Source organism: Dermacentor andersoni, chromosome 4 (assembly GCF_023375885.2).
Source record: "Dermacentor andersoni chromosome 4, qqDerAnde1_hic_scaffold, whole genome shotgun sequence".
Lineage (NCBI taxonomy): Eukaryota > Metazoa > Arthropoda > Arachnida > Ixodida > Ixodidae > Dermacentor > Dermacentor andersoni.
In genome coordinates this window covers 182,912,725-182,928,298 of record NC_092817.1, presented here as the reverse complement: position 1 = coordinate 182,928,298, position 15,574 = coordinate 182,912,725, and the positions used below count along the sequence as shown (strand labels likewise).

Genomic DNA, 15,574 nt, shown 5'->3' with positions numbered 1-15,574 from the left:
GTCGGCGTCTAAACTCGTCGTCTGGCAGTTTGAGGCGGCAGTCCTTTATGACGTTGTCGCGGTGATTGCACAGTGCGCAGCAAGAATAGGTGTTCGGGGCAGATCTTGCGGCCAGCGCTAATGCTGACGGTACCTGCGGTGGTAGACACGGTTTGCATCGCCCGTGTTCCGCGGAGGTGTTTTTTCGGTAGGGACCTTGAACGGGAAGTATGACCCTCTTCTCTACTCTCGGCTTACATGTGCAGGCACTTCATGACCTTGCCGTCCTCCTCTTGTCACAACCTCGGAAAAACCCTGTCGATGACCTCAGTCCCATCCATGCGTTGTTGGAGTGGCGCAATGTTGCGAAAGATCCGCGCCTCCTCCTTCTTTCAGCGACCACACATGTTCAGCTGCGCGGTCATTCACGCATCTACCCGTTCGGCCCACATAGGTTTTCCCGCAGGTCAATGGTATTTCATATACCACACCGGTGCAGCACTTTACAAACTGCTTGACGTGCTTTTTGCTGCAGCTGCTCTTGGTACCCTCGCTCGCGACGGGGGCGCAGAGCTGCGCTTGTTTCCGAGGGATGGAAAACACGACTTGAACGCCACGTCTGTTTGCCACCTTTTTCACGTCGTGGGCCATCCTACGTACATACAGAACCGCGCAGTGACCGCGCAGCTGAACATGCGCGGTCACTGAAAGAAGATGGAGGTGCGCATCTTTCGCAACATTGTGCAACTTGCACTGTGTGTGACCGAGCGGCAGAACATTCGCGACGAAAACAATGCCTCTGCTGCAAGAAGTGTGAACTACGGTTCCGAGAGATGAAGATTCTTGCAGAAGCAGAAATACAAAGGCGCGTGAGGTTTTGGAAGCATTCCATAGAAAGAAGAAAGGAAAAAAAAACTGTGTTAGTGATACCTTTGTGACCCTCTTTAGAAGCGAAATGTCATATCTTGAAAGGTTTGGCAGGTGATGCATTGTGGTCCTTGTGCGCAAGTCTGTGATTTTCCTTATATTTGCCGATTTTCCAGTGAATAAAGATAGATGAAGTTGGCGCTTGCCCTGTGTCGTTCTCCCTCACGTGATTCTCTCGTGACGTAGACACTTCCCTAGCGACGTTATCAGCTGTACTTTAGCCGCACTATGGGCAGTACGCGTACCGTTCGCTCCGAAGAAGGGAACAGAAGCGCGAATGGGCTTGGGGCCCATCGAGTAGCTCTTTCCGCACGGACGAAGAACAGCGTGCCCGTCTAGATCGTCGGTGGCAACAACGGGAACACGTGCGGCGACGGCGGGTCAAAATGACCGACGACGAGTGGGCCGCTAACGCCAAACGAATGCGGTGCGGCCGGTAGGGCCTATAGAGCACCGTGAAGCCAAGAAGCGCCGCGAAATTTCGCCATACTTAGATGACTGTGAATGCGACATTTTGGCACTTACGGAAACTTGGCTCAGCCCTGAATTTATGGATGGCGAAGTGCTACCCGATTCTAATGTTTACCCTGTCAATCGTAGAGATAGGGACGACAGAGGAGGTTGTGGGGCATTGCTCGCCATAACAAAAACGTATCACGTCATTTCTTGTGCCGATTCCTTCGAGTCTCGAAATTCTGTGGTTCTGCGTATTATTTCCCCAATCGAATACAATTGATGGTGTATGCTACAGACCACCTGATAGCTCCTACAATTTCATTTCCGAATTACACGAAAACATTACCTCCATTCTATTCAAATATAACAAAGCTGACATTTTTCTTCTTGGTGTCTTTAACTTTCCAGACATTGTCTGGCAAAACTTGCGAGGCTAAACACGTGCATCTTGAGAGTTCGTTCAACTAACACTTGATTTTTCACTTGTGCAATTAACAGACAAACCAACTCGTATCAATAACATTTTGGATCTTGTTCCATCTTTCGCGCCCGAGGGGGTTACCACTATCACTTTTGCGGATGGGTTCAGTGACCACCGGATATTACACTTCACAGTTCATATACCTTCATGCTCACGTCACCTGAAAACGAAACAAATATTTGATTACAAAAGAGCAAACGTCATCGCTATTAACAATGGTTTGGAAAACTTCACGTCGTCATTCTTAGCAACTTTTTCTGAGCGGACAGTGAACGAGAATTGATGCCTGTACAGAGAAAAGTTAATGGAATTAGCACATGCGCTTATATACCAAAGGTTTCATTTCGCGTTAACTCAATGAAACCATGGTTCAGTAAAGCTCTTCGTACCCTGAAAAATAAAAAAAGAAGCGTCTTTACAGGACTGCCGAACGTGTGGACATGCCTGTATCTTGGAGCAAACATGTCTTGTGATGTAGCCTACTGCAATGCCCTGCGTCAAGCTAAGCAAAAGTATTTCTCTTGCGATCTGCAATCACTGCTTCAAAACAGCCCCAAACAATTTTGGAAAACGATCTCTCCCGTTAAAAATTCCGAAATTTCACAAATACTTGATAGTTCTGGCTTGCCGATTGCACGAGAGCTTTCAGCACCTATCTTTAACAATTACTTCACGGCCGTATTTACAAAGGAGGACCATTCGAAAATACCAACGCCCACCGAACTCGATTATCCATACATGGCCCCCATCAATATACCAACCACTGGTGTTGCTGAGCTGATCAACAACCTCAAGATGTCAACTTCTTCCGGCATGAATGCTATAAACTCAAAAATTTTTAAATATGCAGTAGTACCCTCTAGCACAGTCCTTTCTTGCTTGTTTCAACACTCCCTCTCAACAGGGGAAGTTCCGTATGACTGGAAGGTCGGTAAAGTTATCTCTTTTTGAAAGTTTGGCGATAAAAGCGCTTTTAACAATTACCGCCCAATATCACTAACAAACGTTCCCGGTATGTTACTAGAACGCATAATCTTTTCAAACTTAGCAAATCACTTGGAGACTAGCAAGTTCTTCTTTAAACATCAGCATGGTTTTAGAGAAGGACTATCATGTGAAACGCAACCATTCGAATTGACAACGGATATTTTTCTAAATATGGATACGGGCCCACAGACAGATTCCATAGACTTGGCTAAGGCCTTCGATTGCGTTGCTCATTGAGGTCTCATAGCTAAACTTTCATGCTTAAACCTAGATTCCCTAACATTATCTTGGATAAGAAATTTCTTGTCATTCCGTAAGCAATTCACCGTCGTCGATAACTTTATTTCCAGTATCAGTGATGTAACATCTGGTGCACCACAAGGAAGCGTATTCAGACCATCACTTTTCTGATCTATATTAACGACCTGCCATCCGAAATAACGTCAAATTCGCTTGTTCGCAGATGACTGTGTGATCTATCGTCAAACTTGCTCACCTTTCGATCACGTCGCTCTCCAACGAGATCTTGACCGTATCACTAACTGGTGCTCTTCTTGGCAAATGACCCTAAACACTGATAAATGCAAACTAATAACATTCAGCCGCAAAAAGACATTTTCCGCTTTCGATTACTCACTGGATAAGAACCACATCACACTCACCAATTCATACAAGTAGCTCGGCATTCTGCCCACACCTAACCTGTCATGGCCGGCGCACACTGAAAAAATAACTGCCAAAGCCTCACGTCCGCTCGGTTATCTTGAACGTAACATTCGCGATGCTCCTGCCCTCACCAGACAAATCGCCTATTAGACATTCGTAAGGTCTCAACTGGAATTCGCAGCCCCTACCTGGTCACTTCGTCAAGCTTACCTAATGGCGACTCTCGAGTCAGTCCGAAACCGCGCCGCCCGCTTCATTGTCAGAGATTATCACCGCGACTGTAGCGTGACTAGAATTAGGTCATCTTTATACCTCTCATATTTTGATTCCCGAAGAACCGTAGCACTGCTTTGTCTATTTCACAAAATAGTCCATAGCACGCACCCGTCCACCCTGCCGCTCACTCGTCCATCTCGTACATCTCGGCGTCTGCATAATCATCTCAGTTTCCAGCGTTTCTTTGGCCGCACCAATGCTTTCAATTCTTCCGCGTGACCACGTGCCATTCAGCATTGGAATAACCTACCAAACGACGTAGTTGACATTGTCGACCCTGTATCCTTCAAAGCATGCTTATGCATATTATTTCTATAATTCATTACAACTGACCTTACTGCGCACCTAAGTGATTACTTTTAGTGAAGTTGTATAGTTTTGTTTGTTTGTTCGTTTTGGTTTGTATTGCGTTAATATTGTCAGAGATTTGTTCTTTCATCTCCACCAGCAAGCATTTGTATAATTTCCTTGCACTCCTTTTTTGCTCCTTCACACTGTCGTGTTGTTTCATTTATCACGTTATCTATATTGTTAGATATTTGTTCTTTCATGTTTACTCGCTAACAATGTGTAATTTCTTTGTACTTCTTTCTTTTTGCTAATCCCTGTATCTTCCCCTCACGCAATGCTTTTTCGGGAGCCTGTGAGGTAACCGAATAAATAAATAAATAAATAAATAAATAAATAAATAAATAAATAGACGGTCTATACGAGTGAATTGTATCTTCTCCCCTTGCCTTTGTAACTTAAATTCATACTACTTTGTTTCCAACTGTCGGGGATTCGTATTATTAGACTTTTTTCTAGTGCTTTCAACAGAGCTTGTTTACTTTTTGGTCCTGGTTCATTAATAAGCCTAACGGGAACTTCGTCGTTTAGGAATTTTCTTTTCGGCTTTCTTCCAGTTGAAGTTTGTCAGCACCAGCTCCCTTTCCATCTGGTTCTCTTTCATGCTCTCTTTCTTTTTTAAGTGCAATCTCTTCATAGCCTTGGAAAGATTCGGCTATTATTTTTCGGACGTAATTTAATGCCGCTTCCCCTTCCAGTTTGTTTCCATCTTTGTCTAGGATATGTTGTATTGTTGACTTCCTGCCTAATAATTTTATGTGGTTCCAAACTATTCTAGGTGCGGCCTTCTTTTTTTCACGTATTTCTGACAACCAACGTTCACTTTCACTTTTTATCTTTGCTTGCACCAGTATTTGAAGCATAGATGATGATGATGATGAAAAACTTTATTTATCCCTCTTTAAAGGGAAGGGGGCAATGGAATAGAGGGTGGGGGGAGGAACTACTTGAAGTAGGCCTCCTTTATCCTCTCAGCCCACTCCAGGATGGCCTCCTGAAGTTCGGGCCTGGAGCTGCGCAAGGCAGCCTCCCACTGCTCCTCACTAGATATTAATTGCTTGAGGAAAGGGGGAAGGGGGTGCTTAGGGCACCCCCACATGATGTGGTTTAAGTCTGCTCTGGGAGAGACACAGAATTTACAAGAGGGAGAAAGGTAAATGGCGGGATGAATGCGGTGGAGGAGGGAAGGGAATGTAAAGGTGCGAGTCTGCAGCTGTCGCCACAGAACTTCACACCTACGCGGGGATTTGCCCATGAGTGGCGGAAAGGTTAAGCGGTCTAATCGGTAGTGTGTGCAGATTTCGTGGTAAGTAATAAGTCGATCCCGCGCTGTAAACGGCGCCTCCTCCGTGGCGAGGTCCGACGCATCTGATGCCTGAGCCCGGACTGTAAATCCTCGGGCACTGGCATGAGCCGCCTCGTTTCCGGCAAGGCCCGCATGCGCGGGAGTCCAGATTAATGCCACAGTTTGATTGAAAGGATAAGCCAAGAGGAGAGAAAAAGCTGGCTTAGAGACCCTACCCGCTCCGAAGTTATGTATGGCTGATTTGGAGTCACTAACGATAACTGATGAATTTGGAATTGTGAGGGCCAGGGCTATGGCCGCTTCCTCCGCCTCCTCCGAGGAAGAGCCAGGAATGGAGGCGGCCGCAGCGACCTGCCCGTGAGAGTTAATGACTGATATTGCGTAATGATTTCTGTTCGCATATTCGGCGGCATCAACATAGAGCACGTCTTTAGAGGTGGAGAATTGTTTTTGGAGAGCCTGTGCTCGCTGCCTCCTGCGCTGTTTGTGATGCACAGGGTGCATGTTTTTAGGAAGTGGGGGAATGCAGAGGTTCTCGTGTATGTGATGTGGAATGGTGTATTTAGTCTTGATGATGGGTGCCGGAGTGATAGAAAGAGTTTGTAGAATGTGTCGACCTGTTGCGGTGTTAGACAGTCTGCTATATTGGGATGTGAGGTGGGCTTCTGTCAGTTCAGAAAGTGTGTTGAAAGTTCCAGTAGGCATTAGCCTTTCAGTGGAGGTACGTATGGGGACCCCGAGAGCGAATTTATATATTTTGCGTAAAAGAGTGTCGGTCTTATCTGATTCTGATTTAAGGAAATGTAGATATGGTGTTGCGAATGTAATTTTACTGATAACGAAGGCCTGAATCAAGCGGAGAAGTTCGGCCTCCTTTAGTCCGCCATGTTTATTGGAGACTCGCCCTAGAAGACGCAGGGTGTGATCGACTGTGGCCTGGAGTGTATGTAGGGTATATGTGTTGAGCCGGTTGCTCTGAATGTGTAAACCGAGCACCCGGAGCTTGTCCACTCTAGTAACGGGGATGTGGTTTAGGATTACCTCTATGCTAGACATGTGTTTTCCGGCCCCCCGGTGGGATGGCAGAAGTAGCAGCTCGTATTTTTGAGGGGAGCATGTGAGATTCATAGCCACGGCATGAGCCACGACGGCGTCTGCTGCGGCCTGTAGAGTGTCTTGAATCTCTCTGTCGGAGCCGCCAGTCGTCCAAAGAGTGATGTCATCGGCGTAGAGTGCAAACTTGAGATCGGGAATAGACCGCAATGCTTGCGCCATCGGCATCATAGAAAGATTAAAAAGAAAAGGGGACAGCACTGAGCCTTGGGGCGTGCCGTAGCTACCTAAAGCGTATGAAAGGGATTGCTCTGTGCCTATGTGTATCGTTGCGGTACGGTTGGATAAGAAGGTACATATGTAGTCATATGTCTTTCCGCCAACCCCAATGAGATTAAGCTCTCGGAGGATGGCGGAACGTGAAACGTTATTGAAGGCTCCGTGGAGGTCCAGACTGAGAATTGCTTGCGTATCTAGACTGCTATTGGGTGTAATGATGTCATGCTTCATTCTAAGCATGATATCTTAGCATGAAAGAGATTTTCGAAAACCTACCATTTCAGATGGATAAAGATTGTTGTCCTCCATGTATTTACTGAGTCGGTTGAGGATGACATGTTCGAATGTTTTACCTAGACAAGAGGTTAGTGATATAGGCCTGAGATTAGGAGTGTTGAGGGGTTTGCTTGGCTTAGGGATAAAAATTACCCTGGCATCTTTCCACGAACTAGGGAGGGTGCCAGTGTCAAAGCAGTGATTGAAGTACGCCGTGATGGCTGTGACAGAGTTGTCGTCTAGATTTCGGAGTATTTTATTGTTAATAAGGTCGGGGCCTGGTGCTGACATTGCGCGCAGGGTGGCGAGGGCATGGCGAACCTCTGCTTCCGTGATAGCGGCTCTAAGTAGGTCGTTGGGTTCGCCAGTATATTTTGGCATGTCATACTTCTGAGCGGGAGGCAGATGTTTATGGCGGAGGTCGTCGAAGAATCCGTTGAGATTGTTTTTGTGTGCATGTAGCAGTTTGTTTATGCTATGGTTGTGGTGTGTGCGCGATGTGGTAGGATCTAATAAGTGTCGCAAGAGTTGCCATGTGCGCTTGTTATCGAGGTTGTCATGCATGCTTTCACATACCTGGCCCCACTGCTGGCATGCCAGTTGTGTGGCGTACTCCTGGATCTGGAGGTCTAATTTGGCAATTCTGAGTCTTAGTTTTCGGTTGAACCGTTGCCTCTTCCACCGTTTGAGAAGAGACTGTTTGGCTTCCCACATGTGTAGAAGCTTGGAATCTACCGTAGTGAGAGCGGTTTCGGGGGGCAGAGTGGTAGTGTGCGTCTGGGCATCTGCGTGTAGTTGCTGAACCCATTCTGAAATGTCTTGAATGTTTGTGGGAGCTGATATCTGGCGGGCCTCTCGAAAATTGTCCCAATTGGTAAGGCTGAGGCGTTTGGGTGCAAAGGGTTTGTGTTTGAATTGTAGTGTGATGGTAATGATGTAATGGTCGCTGCCGAGGTTAACTTGTGAGTTGTGCTATGTGACGTGTTGGATTCTGTGTGTAAACGTAAGATCGGTGGACGTGTCCTTAGCTACGCTATTGCCTAGCCTGGTTGGTGCATCGATGTCGTTATGTAATGTGAGTCTGTGGTCTTGTATGTGGATCCATAGGGCTCTGCCCTTAGGAGTAGAAACAGAGTGACCCCACAAATGGTTGGGTGCGTTGAAATCTCCAAGGATTAGGAGGGGGTGGTGGGTGGCAGCGGCAATAGCTTGAGCGAAAAGGGAGTCAAAGCGGTGATGTTTGTCTTGTGGACGACTATAGATATTGAGAATGTAAAGGCCAGGTGCATTATTTTTGCGAGGAATAATTTCTAGAAAATTGTGCTCTATATCGATGCTGTCGAATCGGGAGTGATTGGCAGTGAGGTGCTTTTGTATAAGAATTGCCGTATCGGGCCGGGAGACCTTATTGTTCTGATAGACATTATAACCTGGGAAGCTGATTAGTCCGTGAGTTTCCTGAAGCGCAATGACAGCTGGGAGATTAGAAGAGGAGGCTAGAAACTGCTGGAGGTGTGCTTTCTTTTTTCGAAACCCCCTACAGTTCCACTGCCACACTTCAAACTCGGAGCGGGTCGGACTATTGGCCATTGTTAAGCGGAGCTGGTGGGGAGGCGGATCGAGCAGGTGCAACTATGTTAGGATGATTCGCGTTGACTCCAGCTATCCAACTTGTAGTTTGTTGGATGTGTGCTTGTACGAATTCAATGAATTTGTCGAGCTTTTCATTCCTGGCTGTGTTCTCTGTATTGATTTTTTCAATTGCAGTGAGTATATTATGAAATTTATTCTCCAAAGCGGTTAATCTGTCGTTATCATTTAAGATTGTCTCGTCTAGGGTGTCCTCTGATCGCGGAGTGCTCGGAGTTTTACGTTTGCTGGGGGGAGGGTGAGGCGGTTCCCGTTCAGTGGAGGGGCTAGTGTCCATGGGGCGGTGTGAAGAGGTTTCAGGTAGGGCTGATGGATGATGAGTCGAAAGGGTCGTGTTAGAGAGAGGGGCTTCAGAGGTTGAAGTAGAGGGGTGACGAGATTGGAGTTCTAATTTAAGTCTTTGAATTTCGGCTTTTAGAATTGTATTTTCTTCAAGGAGGGATTCATTATTAGCACTATGGTTTGAGGAGCAGCTGGAAGAGGCTACCTTAGCCCAGCTTACCTGGGGTGGGTTGCGCGAGGAGTTGGCGAAAGTAGGGCTTGATGATAGAGCTGGCCAGGCGACGTCTTGGGTTGCATAGCCAGGCCCGCGGTCCTTGCTTTTGCTCCGACTTCTTCGCCGGCTTGAGTCGCGAGTGCGGTCGAGACTGGGAGTTCGGTTGGTGGGTGAAGTGTCTTGTTTGTGCCCGGGACGTGTAGGGCGCGGTTTGAACTTTTGTTTGCACAGTGAGGAGCCGGTTTGATGGTTTCCGTTGCACACAACACATATCGGGTCACATTCGTGATCCATGGGTGCGTCTTTCATTCCACACTTGGGGCAGAGTGTGTCGGTGGCATTAGTGCAGACGTCCTGGCGATGACCAATTCCGCGGCATCGGGTGCAGGCTTCTACCTTCTGCCTGAAGGGGCGGCATCGAAGTGAACAGCCCTCGTTCATAGAGCATAGAGTTTTCGCTCGGTATATTTCCCATTTACTGGTTACTTCATCCTGCTGCAACTGCGCCTTCTTTGCCTGCCTGTGCTCTCGAGATGCTTTCTGTCGTTCGGCGATCGTTTCTCGTATCTCCTTGTTCCATCAGCTTTTCGTTTTTTTTCCTTTCCAACGAACATGTTGTTTCTCTTTCCGTATTTCTGTCGTTATTACACTTAGAAGCTCACTATATTCCCACTCTTTATTTGGCCATTTGCCAAGTTCTTCCTCGACTCTAGTGACAATATTTATTTGTTCAGCGTTCAAATTTGGACAGGCCATTTTGAACTCCTTGCTCTCTTTCCCAACTACACACCCCATTTTCAAAGTGATGCGTTTATGGTCACTCCCTATGCTGCTATACCCTTCCTCGTCAATGACCATTTATCTCCACTTATCATTAATTCCTTCTGTCATCAGACAGTCGATTGCCGGTTTCCCACTTTTCACGTGATCTGCCCTTCACACTTAGGCCCTGTGTTCACGATAACGAGGTTATGTTTATCACAAAGGTCTAGCATTGACTTCCCGTTGGTGTCGGTATAGCAATCTAGATCATGTATGTGGACATTCACGTCACCTAATACGATAATTTCTTCACCATTCCCGAAACCCTTAATATCAGCACTTAATATCTCACTAACTCTTGATTCTATTCTGTGCAATTATTTCCGGTCCACAAATAAGTTCCGCCCAGCCAAGTTTTTTTACACTCATTGTACCTGATAACCAAAGATGCTCTTGATATTTTCAATTTACTATATTCCATTTGGCTCCTTGATGGATGAGCATTCAGACTCCCCCTGCTTTTCTTTTTGACTTAGTTGTGTTGCACCCTTCCCAAACGTAACTCTCAATCACTGGCGGCTCTTTCGAGTCTCTAAGGTGCGTTTCTGTAACCGAATACACCCATATTAGTTCTCTATTTAACTGCTCCTCAATCTCTGCCCTCTTTTCCTTTCTTCTGCCGCCCTGCATGTTTGTGTAGCCTATTGCATCTCTAGCTTTCTTTCTTCCTGTCCTGCTCTTTCTGTTATAGACGGCGATGCTATTCTGACGTTCCAATAGGGGACCTTCTTCATTGCTACCTACTGTGGCCTCCTGAGCGCCCGTGGGCCCCCTTAAAAAGCAACAGCGTGACCAGCGAGTCGCCAGCCCACTTCTCGTCCAAGCCTGTAATTAAGCGGATCCCGTCTGGTTCAAATCCACCACACCTTCTCACTTCGCTGTTTGCTTCGACAAGCTCGGAACCTTTCTATCGGCTCATTTTCCATATTGCCTCGTTAGCAGCCACTACGGCTCTTTGTACGTGACTGTCACGTACAGGCACCTCCGGCACCGTGCACACCACGATCTGCACCTGAGGAAACCGCTCGCGCAAGTCGTCCACCCCCTTCGCCAAGCGCTGGGCTAGTCCTGTCCCGTTAAAACCAGCCACCAAAAGTGTGCAGCGCCGCAAAAAAATAATAAAAAAAGGAGGAAAAAAAAGGCGGGGCCCGTGGCGTATGGGTTACGCGATCCTCGAGGTCCGGTATGGGAGAACGTAGGGAAGGAATTTCGCTTGCGGAGGCTAGACGGCGCTAGTGGAGACAGTGTCTCGCTATGCAGTGGAGCTCGCCTTCTGAAATCATGGGTTCGCGGCACTGAAACATTTCTATCTCGGCCAATAATGCGCCGACTTGAAAAAAAAATTGCGCCAGAATGCTTCCTGGAGGACACGTAAAAACTTCCAGCGTATAATCAAAATTTGCCATCGGGCCTGGTGAGGGGTCCTTTAACGCATTAAAGAACGGGTCATCCTTTATTGGCCTGTGGCCGCTAATGCAGCATCTACCTAACCTCCCTCCCACCCGGCTCCTTCCGGGCGGGAGGGAGGTTAGGTAGATGCCGCTAACATAACCTTCGCTCCCCTTGGAAAGAGCCCTCCGTGTAGGGCCTTGTGGTAAAGCCCACGAAAAACGACCATGTAACGCAGAAGTCAAAGAGGAAATTATATGCAGGGTTGTGCTGCCGTTGATGGCGTGGGGATGAATGCGGAAGAGTAGCGGCGGCAGAGCGATGCCTCGTGGCACGTACTGCGAACATCACTTTCCGATATATATATACAGAGAGAGAGAGAGAGAGAGAGAGAGGTGATTTGCCTCTGGTACGCCACTGCTCGGCGTGCAGCTGGTGGAGAGGCCAGACCCCCATTTCAAGGCTTTGAGCGACTTTCTGTAGACTTTAGTGATCTTGGTCGGATCTCCAGGCGCCGTATTCCCGGCTTTCAAAAGTGGTGGGGGGGGGGGGGGGGGGGGCAAATCGCCTGCTCCCGCCCAGTCCTGAAAGTGTGTGGGGGGGGGGGCAAGTACGCCCCCCCTTGACCCCCTGTAGATACGCCTATGCCTCTCGGTCATCTGGCGACATAATAAATACACCTGCGGTCATGTTAGAGTAACGTATACATGATTACCGCACCGAAAGCGGTAACAAAACGCCCATGACCAGCGAGCGAGCAGACCCACCAGCCGCTACCGCAGCGGCCATATTGCTCACTGCGTAAAGATGATGATATTAGTTTTGATTTTGCCAGCGCCTTCTCTCGGTCGTATACTTTAGTTCACAACGCCGCCGCTACTCTTATTTGCGTTGCACTGGTGAAGGTACCGTTTCCCTTCTTTAAGTTTACATAAGTGTTGCGTGACTAGGGTGCCCCGAAAGTAGAGGCCATAGAGTTAGTAGAACAACTCTAGAGGAAAAGCTGGGCCGGAAAAGTGGGAACCTCTAGGGCGCCGCCCTGTTGCTACTGGTCAATGTGGCCAGCGCAATTACTATTGAAAGAGCTGAAAACAAGTACAGGTCACCTTATCCTTTGTCATCTAAAAACGCATACCTGATGGCTTTATGAAGGTGGTACGTTAATATTAAGTTTACAGAAACGATCGCTAAGTCCGTGACTTGTGTAAATCACGATGTACGCATTCATGCAATAAACGATGACGCGAATTTCGGTCTCGAATCTGTTTTTTGGAAGCGTAGTAGTTTCGTACAGTTTAGGTTCGACATGCGATCGCGCGTCGACGTCGCACGCTATGGCACACTCGTCCCTTATGTGCCACCGAAGCCCCGAAGTGCTCTGGCATATACCTTCACGTGTAAGTAAACGAATGTATCTCCTTGTTGAGGATATCACGCGAGTAGGCAGCTCTAGTGGTGCATCAGAATCGTTTGAGAAGCGTCACAGTAGAGCATTTTTCTACATGCGGAGCGGTGTTTTTATTTGCAGGTTTCCCTTCAGTAGGAAATTGCTGGTCAGGCGGACCAGCGCACCGGAATTGTACTGGCGAAGCTACAAGCAACTCAAACAATCTGTTTAATTGTTGTACTTTGAACAATCATGCTTCTACAAAGGCCGCAGCAGAAAAACAGCCTGATGCCGAGTATTTCTGTGGCCCGAAGTAATCAAGAGGCGAGTGCCTAATGCGGACGAAATCGAGTGCATCGAGACCGAGAACGACAGAAAGCTGAGCTAGTTGGTAAGGATTCATTATGCAAAACAGGTTAGAGAAGTGGGCGACGCTCTTGTTGTTTGTTTGTAAATACTCTACTCTTGTGTCCTGTCTGCACGCCTCACCTCCGTTTTGCATAACGAGTGCATCAACCCACATATTAATAGCGTAGGCGTTTTATTAACTGTGCAATATTTTCAACACTTCCTTGCATGCCATTTCATGTGGAATATCTTTTCTGGTCACAAATTTGTGCAGCGAATCTATTTGCATGATCGACTCCTGGCCTGTGGGACCGTTCACTTGCACTTGATGCTGAGTCTTTTACATGTACCCATAAACTGCAGATATGCACATGAGATCCCTGCGAGCATTTTCAAAATTCAATTATTTTAGACAACAGGCACATATGCAATACTGACATAATCTGAAATACCACTAAGCAGCTGGGACACATTTTTGTTGACCATACTCGCAGGTAAAATAAGTAGATCATGTGGACAGCTCCAGCTCATTTTCCTTAAGTCAGTGTGTACAAGGGGTATGCAAAAATAATTTTTTTCTCGCGCACCGATTATTTTGCTGTATAAGCAAGAGAACCCACCACGTTAGTGTAACGTATCTTGTTCATCACACTAATATGTGCTTTAATTTACCAAGTGAGATGAGTTACTTTTATGGCTCATTCAGTCATATCACACTGCAAGCTTCATTCATGAATCTTCAATTGGATGTTGCAAATGTTTAATGAAACATGTTTCCCTTTTATGCACATATGCAATGGCAAGCCCTTCCGTGTGTTCCAAAGGCAAAATTTAAGCTCTAAATTAAAGAAGACATTTCTAGTCAGAAACAAGCAAAAATGGTGAATGCAGAGTATCAGAAGCCCAAGGTACAGAAATTATGAGAAGTGTTGAATGATTTTAAGAAAAGAGTCGTATTTGAAGATGCAAGACTCTTTAGTGGAGGTCAAGCAAGGCAATATAGGTAGAATACTCCGCAAAATTATGCGAGCGATGGGATAGCAAACAATTGGTCAGGAAATGCGTTGTTTTTCTGAAAAACAAAAGCTGATGATTGTCATTACATGAGTCACTTTAGCATCATGAGACGGCTGCTTGATAAATTCAGAAAGAAACTAAACAACAAGCCACGCAAGAATAAAAAGAACAATTTAATGATCCTCTCTCCACACTGGGATAAATAAAAACAAACACATCACATCTAATGTGGACATATCAGACGCCTTGTGAAACACTAAAGGAAAAATTCAGTTTCGAGCTAGGGCACTTGCCGCATAGATGTGGGGGGCCTTGCACTAATAGCGATAGTTACCACTGCATTTAGAAATTGAAAGCATTCATGCAGACACGGATGACTTTTTATATTTTTGGCTACCACTTCAAATGTCTCCACCAAGTGTTACAATCCTGCACGTAGCCATACTAAGGATCTCGCAGCAACACCTGCAGGTAAAAAGCAGAAGCAGTCAAAGTGCTGGTGTGTACTGGACACTATGTTTGAAAGCTTTTAGGCAAGAAGAGTGCAAGAAGCAGACATAACTGCATTTATTTCCATAATTCCCCATTTGAATGGCCTTTTATTTTTGCTTAGACAATGCCTACGCCTAGCCACAGCAGCTCCCTCATACAGACTCCGCAAGCCAAGAGGCCGTGGAGGCAAATGCAGGTAAGAGGCAAGAAGCAATAGCACTGGTATCGACATTCATCTAATTTCTTTCTTTTGCTTTCGTTTAGGCAGCCAGCACACCTCGAACAGCCACCCTGACTGCGGGCGTGTCACCCTAGTCGCCAAGGAAACATTTGAGGGAAAGCGACAGGCAATGTGAACAGCCACTTCTCCATGTAAACAATACTCGTTCTCTCGGACGACTCCTATGCCTCGCTACGCCAGCACATTTGTGCACAACGATGCTGCGGAGGCACGTGCAGGTCCGAGGCAAGAAGCAGTGGCACTGGTGTCGACATTCGCCCACTTTCTTTTTCTTACACTGAGGCAGCCAGCACACCTCGAACAGCCACCTTGACTGCGGGTGTGTCAGTAGATTCCTGTTGTACATATGCTCATAATAAACTTCAGTAAACTTGAACTTGATAATAAACTTGAAGGCAAATGGGACATTGATGCATTTTTTTGAACACTTATTGTACACATACAATATATGTTATACTTTGCAGTGCTACAGAGCATATTTTGAAGCTTCCCCCTATATTTTGCACCTTTAATTACGTATGTGTTGTGTGGCCCTCAATGCAGTTCATGTTGTAGCAGCTGCTTTGTCTGTGTATCGCACATTGGCTTAAGCTCGTGATATCCACATACTTCTCTCACATATACAAAATGAAGTTCTATGTAGTCCTCAGTGTTACAACAAAAAATGAAAGTAAACAATCCGATCGTGGAATTGTGTT

At 46.6% G+C, this 15,574-nt stretch overlaps 1 long non-coding RNA gene across 1 annotated transcript; it reads left to right on the top strand.

Annotated features, from left to right (window-relative positions):
• Nucleotides 1-14,202: 14,202 nt before the first annotated feature.
• On the top strand, nt 14,203-15,281 carry LOC126530632 (uncharacterized). The gene is made up of 2 exons (XR_008612389.2): nt 14,203-14,831; nt 14,900-15,281. It is a non-coding gene; the product is annotated as an uncharacterized lncRNA (long non-coding RNA).
• The last annotated feature ends 293 nt before the right edge of the window (nt 15,282-15,574 follow it).